Source organism: Sapajus apella, unplaced genomic scaffold (genome assembly GCF_009761245.1).
Source record: "Sapajus apella isolate SASKATOON/1434 unplaced genomic scaffold, GSC_monkey_1.0 scaffold14, whole genome shotgun sequence".
In the NCBI taxonomy this organism is placed as follows: Eukaryota; Metazoa; Chordata; class Mammalia; order Primates; family Cebidae; genus Sapajus; species Sapajus apella.
The window spans coordinates 27301401-27319888 of record NW_022436954.1 but is presented as its reverse complement, the minus strand read 5'-3'; the positions used below and the strand labels follow the sequence as shown (position 1 = coordinate 27319888).

Below are 18488 nucleotides of genomic sequence, written 5' to 3'. Positions count from 1 at the left end.
ATGCCACCTGGAATATGGAAGATGATTATTCCCATCCATGCAGGTTGTTCCTGGATTGCCTGAATTCTGATTTCATCCTTTAATCTCATGAATCTTTTTTAAAAAGTAACATACAAATAATGGATGTGACCTTCCTCCTTCTTGAATAAGGAAGACCTATTCAGAGGCTATCTGCAAGGCATATGGCCATAATTCAAAATGATAAGTACATATTAAATTTAAGAATTTTAAATGAATCTCAGACAGTTTCAGCTTTAGGCTCAGTGGATTAGAAGATATTGATTCACCACTGAAGATTATTTGCTTGTTGAAGTTATCTATGCACTTGACCTGTAGCATACTCACCAGTGTACCAATTTCTGAATGTTCAGAAATTTCACTGGCTTTAGGGAAAAGGAGTTTCATCACAAAAGTTTGGCCACTTATATGCTTGCTCCATTGGACAATTACACAAAGACTTTGAACCATAGAATTTGGGGAATTTAGAAGAATTTTAGAAACCCCAGTAATCAACCCCTCTAAAGCCAATAGAGGTGACAGTAAGATGCCAAGGATGGGAAACCCATGGTCTCAAAGTCTTGGTGCAGGATGGCTTCCCTACACAATTGTGTACTCAATAAGTAACCATCTGTCTAAATATGGCACCAATTGTAGAAAGGCAGTTGGTTAAATTTCCCAGATATATGTAGTTTATAAAAAGATAGACTAAAGAAGTATGATGATAAAAATGTATGTACATATTGAATGATTGACAACATCATACTATATTGGGATAATACAATTTCTAGAGGCTCCAGAATGACCCAGTGAGATAGTGAAATAGAAATATTCAAAAATAAAAGCTTTCCCCTCACTCCATTCTAAGTTGTCATTGAGAAAGTCCAAAAATGTCCAAGCTCAAACCATCCCTGCCCTCCTCTCCTTTTTATGAATTAGGGTAATAGATGGCTTTTTCAGTACATAGAAGAGAGGTAACAGGTGTTTATAATCTATGACAAGCACATATCAGATATTTTCTCATTTCATCCTCATCACAACCCTGCAAGGGAAATATTATCTTCCTTTTATCAGGTGAGTAAACTGAGGCTAAGAGAGATTAGGTAATTTTTCCAAGGTCACACAGCTAGTCTGTCTATTTCTAAAGCCTATAGGTTTTGCAGTGCTTTGCCTCCCATTTTCCCTAGGCAAAAGAACCTGCAGAAAGGTATGGGTAGCAGTCAAATGGTTTTAAGAACACTTTAAAGCGACATGGTTTGGGACCTGTAAGTTATCTCAGAATACCAATTCCACAATGAGCCAGGCTGGCCATCTGCTCTTCTGACTTGATCTTTCCCCAAGGTATGCTACATCAAAGACATGGAGCTTGGTTTTATTTTTCTCTGGTTGCTTGGATTCGCCTTACATCATCTAACCAATCTTATATCATCATATGTTATTATAATAGTATTTTTTTCTTGAGCCTACAGGTTCTCTGGGTGAAACTCTGTGTGGAATTTGTCTCATCAGAGTTAGAATTTAGACAAAGGACACAGAAGCAAGGAGCACAGCGAAGCTTTAAAAATAATGACACTTGGCTGGGCGCGGTGGCTCACGCCTGTAATCTCAGCACTTTGGGAGTCCAAGGTGGCTAATGACAACGTCAGGAGATTGAGATCATCCTGGCTAACACAGTGAAAACCCATCTCTACTAAAAATAACAAAACAAATTAGCCAGGCATGGTGGCGCACGCCTGTAGTCTCAGTTATTAAGGAGGCTGAGGCAGGAGAATTGCTTGAACCTGGGAGGCAGAAGTTGCAGTGAGCTGAGATTGCGCTACTGCACTCCAGCCTGGTGACAGAGCAAGACTCCATCTCAAATAAATAAATAAACAAATAATGACACTTTTCTTTTCTCTGTGTCAACCACGTTCCCTGCTATATTTCTTTCACACACTCAGGTTTGTTTTTTTCCATGGAATATCTAAATCCTTAGGCCTATCTTGTCTTCTCTTATTCGTCACTCTTTCATTGTGCCAGAAAAACAAGATGCCTTTTAAAATAAATATAGTTTCCAGATGTTGACACCCTCAGTCACTATTGTAATGAAATTCAGGGACGTCAGTGTAAACCAAGATTTAGCTGAAGAAAAGTGCTGACGGAAAGGCATCAATATGGTATTACCCACACGACGATTTCAAGCATTTTCTTCTGAAAGAAATCAAAAGAAAATCAATTTTCATTTTTGAAAATTCAGAAAAATCCATCAGTTTAAAAGGTTGCATTTGGAAATCATAACAGATTTCAGGTGATTCAGCCTTCAAGAAATATCAATATATGGTTTAGGGATAAATCATTTAAAAAGCAATAGCTAACATACTAAAGGGCTTAGCGTGTGCCAGGAACTTCTCCATATACTTCCTACGCATTTATCCTCACAACCACCCCTAAATAATGTTGGTCCTACTATTAAAACCATTTCACAAAATGTGGAAACTGGGACTTAGAAAGCTTAAGTAAATTCCCTTAAAGTTATCTTGTCTGAGAAGCTTGGTGACTAATCTGCAGTGCTTTTCATTTTTAAATAAGAACAAAGAGCAACAATAATTTACAACTTTTTTTTTTCTCTGTTATTTGTTGTAGAGATGGAGTCTTGCTATATTGCCCAGGCTGGTCTTGAAATCCTGGACTCAAGCAATCCTCTTGCCTCAGCCTCTCAAAGTGCTGGGATTACGGGCACGAGCCACCACACCCAGTAACCTGCAAAAACAGACTTTCTGACTTTCCCATTTTCTGGCACCTCCCCCCACCTCCATTCTCCTGTGGAATTGGTGTATGAACTTGATTCTGGTCAATCAACTGCTGGAGATGGCTGCCTTAATGTGTGGGAGATAATTATCTAAGACAAAACGGGTCAAATCATTCTGGGGTGGGGGATGAGAAGAAATGCCAGTTCAAGATGCTGCTTCTGGAAAAGTGACTCAGAGAGGGGTCCAGTTTTGTACACAATCCCAAAATGCCAGGAACATGGGGGTCTCTGGCCATTGAAGAGGCTCTCATGTGAATGGCCGGCTCGTCTGGTTCTTTCTCGCACTGGATGAGGCGGCAAGAACATCCCCTGCTTTTCCACACTGTGATCGTGCTTGCTACAAAAGCCATATTTTACCTTCCTCTGGAGAGCAACGGGTGTGTTTTCTGACTATGTTCCAGACAAAGCTCATTAATAATTCACTTCTGGATAATCGACAGGAAAGTGTTTGGTTGCCATGGTAACAGTTGAAAGGCCTATTTGCTTTTTGTTCTTTTTTAAAATAATGTCTGGGTCATTTTTTTGTGAATGTTGAATTCCTGGCAGAAACCATACATGTATAAGACAGAGATGTGAATGGGTAGAGAAAAGATACCTTTAAAATGCAGTCTGTACGCCATTAAGCATCCGGACCTTAAAATAAAGGAACCAAAATGTCTTTCTCCGCTTCTCACCACACCCTTCTGGAAGGAGGAGGAAGTGGCAAAACAAAAACAAAAACAAACACATCATTTCTAGACTCAATTAGCTGTGTGATGAAAACTTATTTATATCAAAAATTCATATGTAAAAGCATTTTTCACACTTGAACTTTTTTTCTTAATTAACATATATTCTTGTAACTAATTGTTACCATAACTTTATGAGGTCAGCATTATCATACTCATTTATGGATGGGGAAGCTGACTTAGAAAACATGGCCTAAGCCTCACAGTGTCGAAGTGGTGGAGGCAGAATTTATACCCAAGTGTGCCTGAATCCAAAGACTGTGTTCCATCTCCCTATCAACCCTCTGGGAAAGGAAGAAATGGGACCCAGTTAGGAGAGTGAGCTTTACCCAGAATTTATTTCCAGAAAATGGGCCTTCAATAATTTGTACTGAAAACAGAAAGACCTAAAGAGTCATAGATTTATTTAAAATGTTTTTCATCACATTGCTAAAGAGCAGGCAGAAAAAACGAGTTTTATCAATTTCACATTTTCATCTTTTATGTAACTACATGCCAGGCAATACAAACTCTTTTTCATATCATTCTAAATAATCTCAGACATGCTTGTTTTCATTTGTTTGTTTTTGTTTTTGTTTTGTTTTGTTTTGAGACAGGGTCTCACTGGAGTACAGTGGTGTGATCACGGCTCACTGCAGCCTTGACCTCCTAGGCTCAAGTGATTTTCCCACCTTAGCCTCCTGAGTAGATGGACTACAGATGTGCGCCACCATGTCTGTCTAATTTTTTTGCATTTTTTATAGAGACAAAGTCACCCTGTGTTGCCCAGGCTGGTCTTGAACTCCTGGACTAAGTGTTCCTCCCTCCTCAGCCTACCAAAGTGCTGGGATTACAGGCATGAGCCACCATGACCCACTCAGACTGTCTTTCTGGAAAGATAATACCCTAACCCAGATTGCAAGCATGTAGAGCCTGTGCCTCCTTCACCTTTGTTTCCCAGCACTATGTTTCTGAGCACCTTCAGATGCTCAGAAAGAATGAGCATGTCAAATTACCCTAAATGAACTAATTCAGAAACAGAAAACCAAATACCACATGTTCTCACTTATAAATGGAGCTAAATACAGGGTACACGTGGACATAAAGATGAAATAATAGACACTGGAGACTCCAAAAGCGGGTGGGTGTGAGGGTTGAAAAATTACCTCTTTGATGGAATGTTCACTACTTGAGTTCGGGTACACTAGAAACCCAGTCCCCACCGTAACAAACATGCACGTGTACTCCCGAGTACAAATCTAATTTAACTTTTAAATAAACTAAATATGTAGATGACCAAAAACTGAAGGAAAAAAAATAATTGTAGAAGAGTCAGTAAAAGAATCAATGAGAATGAAGTGCTTTAAAGCAACACCTCTTTAACTCATATTTCATATATGTAAATATTCCAAGAAAAAATGACTCAATACTTAAATCACTGGATAAATTGGCCCCGTTTCCCATTCACATGCACAGGTAGAGAGCCCAGCAGGTGAGGGAGGAGCTCAAGGCTGAGTTCATGGAGTTCTTTCTCATTCCAAACTACTTCTCAGGTTTCTGTTTTTTTTTTTGTTTGTTTGTTTGTTTGTTTTTTAACTATTAGTATTTTTATTATTATTATTTTTGTGTGTGTATGTGTGTGAGACCGAGTTTCACTCTTGTCGCCCAGGCTGGAGGGCAATGGCATGATCTTGGCTCACTGCAACCTCTGCCTCCTGGCTTCAAGTGATTCTCCTCCCTCAGCCTCCCAAGTAGCTGGGTTTACAGCCACGTGCCACCACGCCCAGCTAATTTTTGTATTTTCAGCAGAGGCAGCGTTTCACCATGTTGTGCAGGCTAGTCTTGAACTTCTGAACTCAGGTGTTCCACTCGCCTCAGCCTTCCAAAGTGCTGGGATTACAGGCATGAGCCACTGCGCCCGGCCTCCTTTTTATTCTCAAATTTTTTGTAGACACTGGGTCTCACTATATTTCCCAGGCTGATCTCAAACTCCTGGGTTCCAGTGATCCTACCTCAGCCTCGCAGAGTGCTGGGATCATAGGCATGAGCCACCAGGCCTAGCCAAGGTTTTGCGGTCTTAAGTATTTCACCTTTCAGGATTTCCATTTGCTATTTTATGAATGAGCATTCTTTAAAACTAAGAATAGAGATAGTCAACTACAGCCCACATGTCCAATCCAGCTTGCCATTTATTTTTGTAAATAAACTTGTATGGGAATACATTCTTGCTTATTTATTTACATGTTGTCTGTGGCTGCTTTTGTGCTGCGACGGCAGAGTTGAGGCATCATGATACAGACTATATGGTTCACAAAGCCTAAAATATGCACTATCTGGCTCTTTGCAGAAAAACTTTGTCAACCCCTAAAAGAACATCGGGTGCTTATCATCTGCCAGTCACAATCCTGCAGAGTATCATGACCCTGTTTTACAAAGGAGGCTCTGGCCCATTAAGTAATTTCCCCGAGGCCACCAGACTGGTCAACAAGTCACAGAGCTGGGATTTGAACCCTTGCCAGTCTGACCACAAAGGCTGTGCTATCATCTCTACCCCGTGTGTACCTTCCCATACACCCTCCAAAACCCTTCCTACCAAGACACAGCCCTGAATTCTACCTCTATAGCAGGGAGAACCAATCAGCCCACCTGATGGTCAGCCAGTCTAGAAGAAAATGGGAACAGGTTTGATTGGGGAAGAAGGGATCTCCTCAGGGAATTTAAAGATTGTTAACTGCTGTTTTAATTTTAGGACAAGTTAACTGCCTTCTAATTGCCGTGCAAACAAATATCGCTTAGGCGTGACCAAAATTTAAGCATTTTAAGTCTTCCCTTGCTTCAGTTAGGAATTTTCCTTAAAACAGCTTGCTTTTCACTTTCAATGCTCATACCTAAGGGCTTCAAACCTTAGATTTGATAGCTCTGGATATCCAAAGTCACTTTTGAAAAAAAAAAAGCATGGGAAAAGCTGCAAATGTTTAGTAGGGCTCTTTTTAAGTGAAAAAGCTAATAACAAAATAGTATGAAGAATGATATCTCATCTTGATAAATAAATAAAAATCACTCATAACTGCCCTGTTCTATGTGTTTGTTTATGTGTGTGTGCTCTGAACACTATTCTCACAGCGTGTTTGGAATTCTTTTTGCTTATACCTACTTTTAAGTGTTTGTATAATAAAAAAACAATGTATTGCTTGCATAAGTTTTTGTTTCCTGGTTGAAGATGCACATTTTCTGTTTTATTTCCTAAGTACACTGCTGAGCTTTTGCTGATTTCTACATAGGAAGACACAGAGAATATTAACTCACCCAGATACAGAGGAAAATCAGGATCTTTCAAGGCTCAGACAGGTAGGTCATCCGGCAAGAGTGGGGCTACAGCGCCCCCATGTGTCTAGGGTAGTGGAAGTCACCAGGAGTAGGTGGAGGAAGCCGGCTTCAGACGCTTGGGGCAAGGGGATCTGCCTTACCGACTATGGGAATTCCCAGAGCCAATCAGCAGTTAAATGCTTGCTGAGTTTATTTTTCATACTCCATCTTGCCAAACCAGAAATCTGAGAGAGTTGGAACTCCCAAGGCCCACCCTTTGGCTGCCTAAATTAAGGCTCCCGGGGTTCCCATACTTTTTCCCAGTGGCAGTGGAGGATCTTGGGAAACTGTCTGGAAGGGATGCCTCAGTCCCTCCCAGTGTCTGTTCAAGCTTGGCACCCTTAGGACCTCCCCTTCTGGAAGATTCAGCAGTGCATGTGTGTGCTTGGATGGGGAGGGTGGATAAATGTGGCATGAATCCATGTGGAAGGTTTTATACATCTCGAAGTCTCAACTTTAGGTGTTTCAAGGGGGTATTAAGCACAATGGTGCTTAAATCATAGTATATTTCAAAATAGCCAACTTTTTCCAAGCACCTACCTACCTATATGTTCCAGCACCGGTCCAATGACAGATGATTATCATTACAACCCTCTAAGATAGATGCTATCATACCTACTTTACAGTGGGACTCTATGAGGAACCTGAAGCTCCAAGAGGCCAAGTCATTCATTGAGTAAGTACCTGGTCCTAGATTCAAACATCTCTATGCTCCTTCTTGGTGCCAGGTGTCCTGTGTGAAGGTTTGGGTCAGGATGTGGTGCTAGCAGGTGCAGAAGCCCAAGATACATTATCACCCAGGGTCTCAAGCTGCTGGGCTGCATGCAGCTGCCAGATGTGACTATGTCAGTCTCCCAGAGGGCTGCAATTAATGCCTAGCAGCACAGCAGCCTCTCTGTAAGGATTTGTTAAATGCATGAATGGCACTGCATTTTATTGCAGCTTGAGCTGGTCCTAGGAGACTCTCCTGATTTCTAAAGCTGCCACGATGAAGACAGAGGCCAGCCTAGCTCCTGACCTCTCCCCATCGTGAATGCAGAAGGCCCTTCCCCAGTCATTTCAGAGCTAGATGGCTACAAGTGACCCACAGCATCCAGACCTCCCATTGTGTGGCATCTGACACCCCACTCTTCACTTCTTTCCACTGCCTATTGTCCTGAGCACAGATGGCAAAACAATTCTAAACTGGTGTTCATTGCTAAACCTTTAATCAAATTAGGATTTGGCAGCCGGCAAGAGGCGTTCAGACAAAATGTGAAAGCATGTCTTACAAGTGTGGGGAAAAAAATCACCAACCACTTTTCCTGCAAGCTTTGAACATTTCCTTCAGTGATTTTTGTCTCCCCCCTACCCTCAAAAATAGCCAAATAAAAAGTTATAAAAATCAATAAAGCAAGTGTCTTAATAGCGGTTTGCTCAAAATGCTCTGGTTTTAAAGAATGGGAGAGAATAGACTCCCTTTTATCACTGAGGGCTTGTTTCTTATATTTCCTCTTCTTCCCTGTGACTTTCTGCTGGTGGAAATGGCTAGAGAAGGCCCCACGGCCCTTGAGACTCTTCTATAACCGTGACAAAGCATTCTCTGGTCCCCTCATAAAGGAAAAAGGCTTCTCTGTTCAACTGAGCCCTTCCTTCCTCCCTTGGCAATTTTCAAGCTCCCTCCCTTCCATCACCTCCTTTTGTCTCCGCCCTTGAACAAACCCCAGCCCCGACTCCAGGGTCTAACTCCTTTTTGAAAGTAAATCCTCTTACCCACCCGCCAGCTATAAGCAGCGGAGGAATCCTGGTTTTCTCATGATGCTGCTGCAAAGGCCTGAAGTCCACACTGCCCCCCACGTGCCTTCAGCCACGTGTGCAGGGATCAGAGGCACATCTAAACGGGTCTCCAAAGCCTCAACCTGCTGCTCAGGCAGCACAGGGATCTGCCCCATTGCTCTGGGTGGCTGTGATGTTGGTGTCCATAGACAGAAGGTACACCGATTTGGCAGCCTGAACCTGCTGGAGAAAAAGGTCACTTTTCAAAAATATGGAAGTGCAAATAACTCTTTAACTCTCCTGATTTAAAAAAAAAAATTCCCTATCTTTGGTCAAAAGAGCATGAACTTTGGCATTTAGAAAACGACTGGGTGACCCAACAGAAAAAGCCAAAATAGGCCAAATAGGTTGACCCCTTCTGTTTCCTAGAGATTTCACGCCATTGCCCCACCTTCAGTTTCTCCCAGTCTGCGGCAAGGCCATCATCCCATCAGCCAAGGATAGGATGGAACCCCAGGTAAAGAAACCTGTAGATATGACCTAGTCAGTGGGAGTGGCCAGGGCCAGATGGCCCAGAGGCATGGAGAGGCACAGTACTGGCTGCCAAGTCCCATTTCTGTTGTAATGTTAAGCCACTGGGCACCACGTGGAAGCTGAAAGATGAAGAAAGGTCAAGGCACAATAAAGCCAACTATTCTCTTGTAGCAGATGGAGGATACAGCTGCAGGTATGTTGCCTTCTAGAAAAACATTTCTCTCCTTGGTAGGTCTACAAGGCATCTGTCCTCAGGGGTATGTGTGCCCTGTGTGCTAAGCATGAGTCAATGCTCAAAGGATCCCAGAGACCCTGGAGGAGAGTGTCCTCCCTGCTGGTGCTCCCAGCCATGCTATCCAGAGTGATTAACTCAGACTTCAGGAACAGCCCCCTGTGAACAACAATGGGCTGTCCCTGAGCAGGGAGGGCAGTGGGTATCCACTGTAGACAGGAGTGGGAGTTTTCCCCGTGGAGGACTGAAAGGGGAGCACTTATCCTCCTCTGAGTAGGACAGACCTCAAGCCAGGCACCAGCACAGAGCTAATCTCTCAGGCGAGTTCCTATCAAAAGTTTAGTTTTTTTTTCTCTTAAATTCTGAGAATAGCTATTTTTAAGATTCTCCCTCTCTCTTTTTAATCTTTGATAAAGCCCACATTGACAGTGCCCTTGTATGTGTGAAGCTCTGGGGAATTAAGGGACAGGAGAGCAAAGGGAAGTGTCACTCTTCCCACCTCACCCCTCCACCAGAACTGTCCAAAGGAGCAGCACGAAGTCAGGGGAAGGTAAGAGACCCCGAGACGCCCGCATAGCCAGCACCCAGGAAGGAGAGGTCCAAGGGGCAGTGACAAACACATGAAGCAGGCAGCATGCAAGTCTCCTAAAGCTTGGATACTGGGCAGGAAGAAGCAAACCTCCAAACACACCTGAGCCACAGGCTTATACTTTTGCGGGGCTTCTATAGACTGAATGTTTGTGTCCCTCCAAACCTTTTTTTTTTTTTTTTGAGACAAGAGTTTCGCTTTTTGTTACTCAGGCTGGAGTGCAATGGCGTGATCTAGGCTCACTGCAACCTCCACTTCCCTGGTTCAAGCGACTCTCCTGTCTCAGCCTCCCGAGTAGTTGGGATTGCAGGCATACGCTACCATGCCCAGCTAATTTTGTATTTTTAGTAGAGACAGGATTACTCCATGTTCGTCAGGCTGGTCTCGAACTCCCAACCTCAGTTGATCCACCCGCCTTGGCCTCCCAAAGTGCTGGGATTACAGGTGTGAGCCACTGCGCCCAGCCCCCTCCAAACTTCTTATGTTGAAATGATCACCCCCATGGTGATGGTATTTGGAAGCAAATTTTGGGGAGATAATTAGGTCATGCAGGTGGAGCCCTCATGAATGGGATTAGGGATTAGATCCCTTATAAAAGAGGCTGGAGAGAGACCCCTCACACCTTCCACCAGGTAAGAACACAGTGAGAAGGCACCATCTATGAGGAAGTGGGCTGTCGCTAGACACTGAATCTGCTAGCACCTCAATCTTAGACTTTCCAGGCTCCAGAACTATGAGAAATAAACTTCCGTTATTTATAAGCCACCCAGTTTATGGACTTGTGTTATGCCAACCCAAAGACACAAAGAACCTCCATTTTCTTCTTTCTCCCAGTCTTTAAAACTCACAAAGCCTATTGTGAGGTGTGAAAGAAGGATTGCTGGTCCAGAAGCCAGCAGCACAGGCAGGACTAAAACCTGGGTCTCTCAACATGCTTTGACTGTGGGCTTCAGGATAACAAGGGTGCTGGAACATTCTGAGTCCATCCACAGAACCACAAGTAGAGAACCATATTCTCTCTTATGCGACATACAAGCCTACTTGGCTTTCATTTCCAACTTTCACACGTGCTGGCTCCTCTCACTGCTGAAGGGGATAGAAAAAAAACATGATCTGACATGGAATTGACCTAGACACCCACTGATGGTGAAGTAGATACAGAAAATGTGGTACATATACACCGCAGAATACTATGCAGCCATAAAAAGCAATGAAATCAAGTCCTTCGCAGCAACAGGAACACAGCAGGAGGCCATTATCCTAAGCAACTTTATGCAGGAACGGAAAACCAAACACCACATGTTCTCACTCTTAAGAGGGAGCTAAACATTGAGGACATATGGACACAAAGAAGAGAACAACAGACACTGGGGCCTACTTGAGGGTGGAGGGTGGGAGGAGGGTGAATAAAAGCAAAACTACGTATCAGGTACTTTGCTTATTAACTGCATGATAAAGTAATCTGTATGCCAAACCCCTGTGTCACGCAATTTATTCATGTAACAAACCTGGACATGTACCCCCGAACCTAAAATAAAAGTTGGAAAGAAAAAAAATATATATGGCCTGAGTTTAATCAAGGAAACGCAGCCCAAACTTGAAGCACTACTAGGAAATGGTCCATTCATAGAACACTAAGCCTACAGCAACACCACACTGGGTTAAGTAAAGGCTGCTCAAATAGGTTATTGGGGTCCACAGTTTATCCAGGAATAACAAGTCATAACACTGCCCGACTGCATCAGAGAAGCAATGTGAATTACCTAAACTTAAGAGCATTGACTAAAGGCAAAGTCTTACCTTAAGCAGCCAGAAGCTTAGTTTCCACTCCATTGACTCAGCTCTGGTGCTGTGAAATACATGAGAATAAGCAGAGGGTGTTTCAGCAGCTTCCTGAATGGAAAGGAAGGACAATATACTAACTAAACCCTGCGTTCCCTGCCTATGGCTGGGTCATTACTGGATTCTAGGAGACACTTCATTTGAGGTAGTTTATTTGCATCAGCCTGTAAGTTACTCACAAAATAAAAATGTTCAGATTGCAATCTGTTCCTACCAGCCTGGAAAAGGCAGGCCTACCCACAGATGCCTTTAACATGGCCTTTCTATTCTTTCCTCTTCCTCTTGCCCCCTCCCTGCTGTCCTCCCAATTTAGTCCCCCTTTATCCCTAAGGAAGTCAAGAGTTGGTCTTTACCAACACTTAGCCTCCTGCAAATGCCTCCTAAGGCTCATGGGAAACTAAAGCAAGTATTTTTAAATACTTTAATTATAAGCATCTTGAGCTTGACTTACCCAGATAATTCAGCCATTTTGTATGATGTTCCCTGTTTGATTTCTCTAAAAGATTTCCCCAGTTCTCCATTGCACTTTGTTATGTAGATGAAGAACCACCATAGAATGTAGAACATAGGTACAAAATCAAGAGAACCACAGCAGGAGGTAGGGCTCGGAGAAGGAGGAGGCAATGCTGGGTCTTGAGACAAGATAGTTATGAGCAAGAGAATCAAACCTGGTAATGATGAAGCCTGCGGATAGAGGATGCCTTTTCCCTTTGTATACAGCATATTCGATCGCCTGTTCCTACTCAAAATAGAGGGGATATTCAGCTCTTTCCATTTGCAGGGCCAAAAAGAAGATACCAGCACTGAATAAAGTCAGGAGCCATCATTTCAGAGAAAGTACTCAGTAAAAGAGAGCAAAGCTCTTAGAAATACAATCTCAGCTCTGTACAATTACAGATAAAAAAAAACGAGAGAATGCGTTATAATTTATATTTCAGGAATGACAATTTCAGCACAGACTGATGTGGGATGTTGGAGAAGATTAGGGAAATATAAAGAGCCCACTTAGGAAAAAAAAATTCACCAAATACAGAAGATTTTGTTTAGTCTAAACCTGGCTCAAGATTTTGCCATGTGACGAGGAATTCAAAGTCAACCCCAGAGCCAGTTGATACCACAATTCCAAGTAAGAGACACAGCGGTGAGGGGAACTCAAAAAGACAACTGCATTGGATCTTTTGCGTTGAATCTCCTGCCCCTTCAGACACTGGCTAATTGGCAGCATGTGTCAAAATAATGAGTATGTGCACCATTTGGCCCAGTGATTTCCCTTCTAGCAATCTACCCTAAGAAATATTGAGACAGGTCAGCATAAGGTGACCATGCAATATGTTTATAATAGTGAAAAATTAGAAATAAGCCAAATATCCAACAATAGGAGATAGTTTGTAAAAGTCATAGGATATCAAAAGAATGAAAACTATATACAGCCATTAAACAAGTTTATAGATTCACTTATTAATATCTGTTCACAACACATTGCTAAATAAAAATTGCAGGTTGCAAAAATCTGTAGGTTATGCTCCCATTATAAAAATGTATTGACATGTGTATATGCAACTGAAATAAAATATACCAATGCTAAAGACATTTATTGATGGTTAGTGAGATAAATATTGTGGGTCTTTTGAAGATCATGCTTCTGTCTAATTAGTATAGATTTCATCTAGGATGGATAAATATGTTATGGATAAACTCTCCACCCTTACACAATGGTGCCTTAACATGGCTTGCTCCAACCACACATACTATAGGTATATCCATGACAAATGGATCCCATGACAATTTATAGAGAGATAACTTTTTTTTTAAGTCTAACTACTTGTTTCCTGAAAAATAATCAAATAGAAGTCTTTTAGTGCTTGCTGGTGGAAAGAGTCAAACTCTGTAAAATATTTGAAAAGATTTATTCTGAGCCAAATATGAGTGACTATGGCCTGTGACACAACCCCAGGAGATCCTGAGAATATGTGCCCAAGGGGGTCGGGCTATGGCTTGGTTTGTTTATACATTTTATACATTTTGGGGAGACATAAAACATCAATCAATACATGTAAGCTGCACATTGGTTTGGTTCCAAAAGACAGGACAACTGGAAGCACGGAGGTGTGATAGGTAGATTCAAGGATTTTCCGATTGGTGATTGGTTGAAAGAGTTTATTTAAAAACCTGGAATCAACAGAACGGAGTGTCTGGGTTGATAATTGGCTGAAAGAGTTTGTTTAAAGACCTGGAGTCAATAGAAGGGAGTATCTGGGTTAAGATAAGGGATTGTGGGGACCAAGATTCTTATTTTGCAGATTAAGTCTACAGGTAGCAGGCTTCAGAGAGAATAGACTATAAGTGTTTCTTACCAGACTTCAAAATGTGCCAGACTCTTAGTTAATTCTCTCTTGGAGCAGGAAAAAAAGGCCTGGAAAGGGAACAGGATTCTCTACAACATGTAGATTTTCCCCACAAGAGACAGCCTTCGCAGGGCATTTCAAAATGTTAAAATATATATTTGTGGGTAAGATACCTTGATGTCTTTCGGGATCTGTTATCTATCATGTAGATATCTTATTGCTACAAGGAGTCTCTTCTGTCAGTCTTAAGGTCTCTGTGTTAATGCTGGTCACCTGTGCCTGAATTCCAAAGGAAGGAGGCTATGAGGACTGTCCAACCACCCATCCCCATCATGGCCTGAACTAGTATTTCAGGTTAGCTTTAGAATGCTTTTGATTGAGAGGAGGGGTCCATTCAGTGGCTTGGGGAGCTCAGAATTTTAATTTTGGTTTACAAGTCCTAGCTGCATGCTATTTTTTTAATGTTTTATTTGGGAGATGAGCATTTTTTCTATACCACATACATTCCTTTTATCCACATACCTACTCACCTGCTAATTGCAACATTCTGTCACATATTTCTCAGTCAAACTCATCTTGACCTTCAAGATGCTTTAAGGGGTTGGAAATCTTAAAGCACCAACTGTTGATATTGGTGGGGGTAGGCCCTCAGTGTTAAAGGAAGCAACAGTCATCCAGTCCACCCCCTCCACCTCCTCCTTCCAGGGCTCAGGGCCCTTTATGATGCCCCTGCCTGGTGGCTGCCTGACCTAGGCTTGAAACCTCGTTTACTTCCTGTCCCCCACCCAACATCAACTGAAACAATCAGTTATATTTTTAGAAAGTTTGTGAATGAATGAATGAATGAATGAGTGGAAAGTCAGGTACTCCTTGCTTGGGGTGACTTTGATATTATAGGGTTGTGATATAATAAAAAATAAACATTTGGTCTTTGTCCCAAGTTCCTGGCACATGGCTAAAACCTTTGGGTGACTTTTGTGTGTGAATGAGATGACCAGTGGCTGATAGCTTCAGCATGGGGGCTGCTCACCAGAAAGACTGAGAACTTTCAGTGCCACCCACAGGTCGCATTAGTCACCAATGGCCAATGATTTAATCAATCATACCTACGTAATGATCCCTCCATAAAAACCCCTAAACAATGCAGTCTGAGAAACTTCGGGTTGGTGAGCACATCGAGGTACTGGGAGGGTGACCCACCTATAGAGGCACAGAAGCTCCGAGCCCTTCCCCGATACCTTGCCTATGGCATCTCTTTCACTTAGCTGTTTCTGAATTGCATCCTTTATAATAAACCGGTAAATATCAGTAAAATGTTTCCCTGTGTTCTGTAAGCTGTTCTAGGGAATTACTGAACTTGAGGAGGGTGTTGTGGAAATCCCCTGAATTTACAGCCTGTCAGTCAGGAGTACGAGTGACAATCTGGGACTTGTGACTGACACCTGAAGTGAAGGCAGCCTTGTGGGACGGAGCCCTGGACCTATGGGATAGCCATAGTCCACATGGATAACATCAGAATTGAACTGACTTGTAGGACACTCCTGGTGTCGGGAAAGACACCATGCATTTGGAGTCAGAAGCGTTGTCAGTAAAAACAGTTATGGATTAAAAGCACCTAAGAGAAAAATCTTCAAACAGCCCTTCGTTAGTGCAAACACAGCACTCACTTGATCAAAGAAGCCCAGGGCCTACTTTCTAATCTTATCACCTGTGGCTCTACGGGAAAGAATTAGCAAACATACCTGTGGGTATGCACCAAGTGTTAGCAGCCTAATTTGCAAACTCAAGAGACTGAGGGATAACCCCTTCTAAGTTCAACAGACTAAAAGTAACACAGTAATGCTATTCCAAGAAGAACAATGACAGTCACCATTACAGTGTCTTCTATGTCCCAGGCACTATGCCAAGCGCTTCACATACATCCTGCTTTCATCCTTTCTAAAGCCCTATCAGGTGGGTGATATTGTCCTTATTTAACAGATAAAGAAACTGAGTAAATTCCCCGAAGTCACACAGCTAATGAGTGGTGGAACAGGAATATTTGCCTAGGTCTTTCTGCGTATAAAACACACCCTCTTAACTGCTGTGCAACACTGGCTCAGAAGCTGTTTTATGAAAATATCGACTTATGAGAATATTCTAGTGCACTGCCAGAAGGCAGACTGTCTCAAGGTCATCTGTCATCTTTACCATGTTCACTGTCACCAGTAAGAGGATTTCATACAAGCCTGCACACATGTGGCTTCCCTGTAGGACTGGCTACATAATGTGTGGGTCTGCACATAATTCGAGCAAAATGAAATCTTGAAATCCCCTTGTTCAAATTAAAAATTTCAAAATAACAGCAGAGCCTTAAACCATGGCCTGTCTAAGTCACATATCCATAAAGCAGGGCCTGCTTCCCAGGCCTTAGATTATTTATGCCCAAATAATCTAAGATTGTCTTGATGGAGAAACCAGAAATTCTTGAAGTACAGAACTTATCCATTGAGCTCTTCAGTTGCATGCATTTATTTATTCAACAAATACCCTGTGATCTTATGACATGAGAACTCATGGGTTAATTTAAAATGCCCCCTAGCTAGACACTAGAGCCACAGCTGAACAGAATCCTGATTTTCCTGCTCCCTAAAAATAAGGGAACATCTTTGTCTTCCTGGCTTGGCTCAGCAGCTTAGCTCAAAGGCAAAGGGGGAAAGTCCTCTTTTTTTTTTTCTTTTTTGAGATGGACTCTCATCCTGTGACCCAGGATGGAATGCAGTGGCGCAATTTCAGCTCACTGCAACCTCTGCTCTCCCAGGTCCAAGTGATTCTCATGCCTCAGCCTCCCAAGTAGCTAGGACTACAGTTGTACACCACCATGCCCAGCTAATATTTGTATTTTTAGTAGAGACAAGGTTTCACTGTTGGCCAGGCTGGTCTTGAATACCTGACCTTGTGATCCGCCAGCCTCAGCCTCCCAAAGTGCAGGGATTACAGGCGTGAGCCACCATGCCCAGCCGGGAAAGTCCTCTTTAAGCAAACATATGGATGCATGGACCAGTCCCTGCTCCATCACAGCCACCTCAGCTACACAGAATCCTGATATTCCTGCTCCCAGAAAACAAGGGAACATCTTCCTCTTGCTGGCTTGCCTCAGGAACTTAGCTCAAAGGCAAGGAGGGAAAGTCCCCTCTAAATAAACATATGGACACAGACACAAGGATCAGTCCCTGCTTCTCCACGGGCGCCTCTTAAGGCAGTGTGCCCTTTAACAAAAACACATCATTTTCACTCCTATTTTAATTTTGTTGCTTGCTTCCCTTCGGGTTGGAAGCTAGACTTTGGGGGTGGCTGGTAAGTCATTTTGAAAAGACGAATACCTGTTTTCATGCCTCCATTCTTGTGTTGTTGATTTTGGAGCCTTTCCAACCCTTTCCAAATGTTTTTTCAATCCCTTGAGTGTCTAGACTTCCTGCTTTAAAGGCCTCCCTTCCAGCCCAGGATTGCCCCATCCACCTTAAAACATTTTTCAATAACCCAGACAAAACCAGGCTGAACATACCCAAGTTCCGGAACCGGCAAATCTCGTTCCAACCCCCGCTGATGACTCCCAGGGGAATCCAAGAGGACAAAGACAAGGATGAGGACAAGGACCCAGGATTTGGGGGTGAATGGCAACTGCTGTCAACTCGTTTTCAACCTCGGCCAGTTGTCCCAGGTGTAGCCTTGGCCTCCAGAGAGCTGGTCCCCCGTTGTTACTCGAGGTCACTTGGAATATGAACAAAGTGGTTGGGCTTCCCTTCTTGGAAATCAAGACAACAGCTGGTGCGGGGCCTGGGAAAGAAGTAATTTGCCCTCTTGCTCTTGCTTCAAAGCAGCAGGAAAATTACTATGGTTCAGAGCTGTGGCTCAACAGTGCCCCCTGCTGGGCAAATTGTTCTGGTCTGTCTGACCACTGGACAATCAAATGTGAATTTTGTGTTGAGATCTGGAGTTTACTTGCCTTGAACCCCATTGAGAGTCTTCAGAGGGAGAGAAAAAGCAAATAAAGTATAAATAAAATCTGTATATGCTTGGTTCTCTCAACTAACAATGGCTTCCCTATCAGAGCAGACCAGAAAACCCAGCATCTCAGCTTTGACTCTACTTTCACTTCAGAAACAGCAGTTTGCGTGCCCTAGCTCTGAATCTAGGTGGATTCTAGCATTTTCCATCAAGATGATGAGGACAGCTTCAGCTGAAGACCTTCCCATAAGGCTCAGGAAGGGGATTTTATAAACTGGTCTTCCATCCAATCACAGGACTCACACTGTGAAGACTCACAGAGTCAAGAAAGAAGATGCCAGCCATG

At 42.8% G+C, this 18488-nt stretch overlaps 1 protein-coding gene and 1 long non-coding RNA gene across 3 annotated transcripts in view; both read right to left on the bottom strand.

The window, feature by feature from the left end:
• The window catches only part of SLC1A2 (solute carrier family 1 member 2), a 164617-nt gene that overhangs the window by 130930 nt on the left and 15199 nt on the right, over positions 1 to 18488 (bottom strand). The gene's annotated exons all lie outside the window — the stretch shown is intronic.
• On the bottom strand, positions 13436 to 16925 carry LOC116555127. The gene is made up of 2 exons (XR_004270390.1): positions 14041 to 16925; positions 13436 to 13979 (listed from the first exon to the last, which is right to left on the bottom strand). It is a non-coding gene; the product is annotated as an uncharacterized LOC116555127 (long non-coding RNA).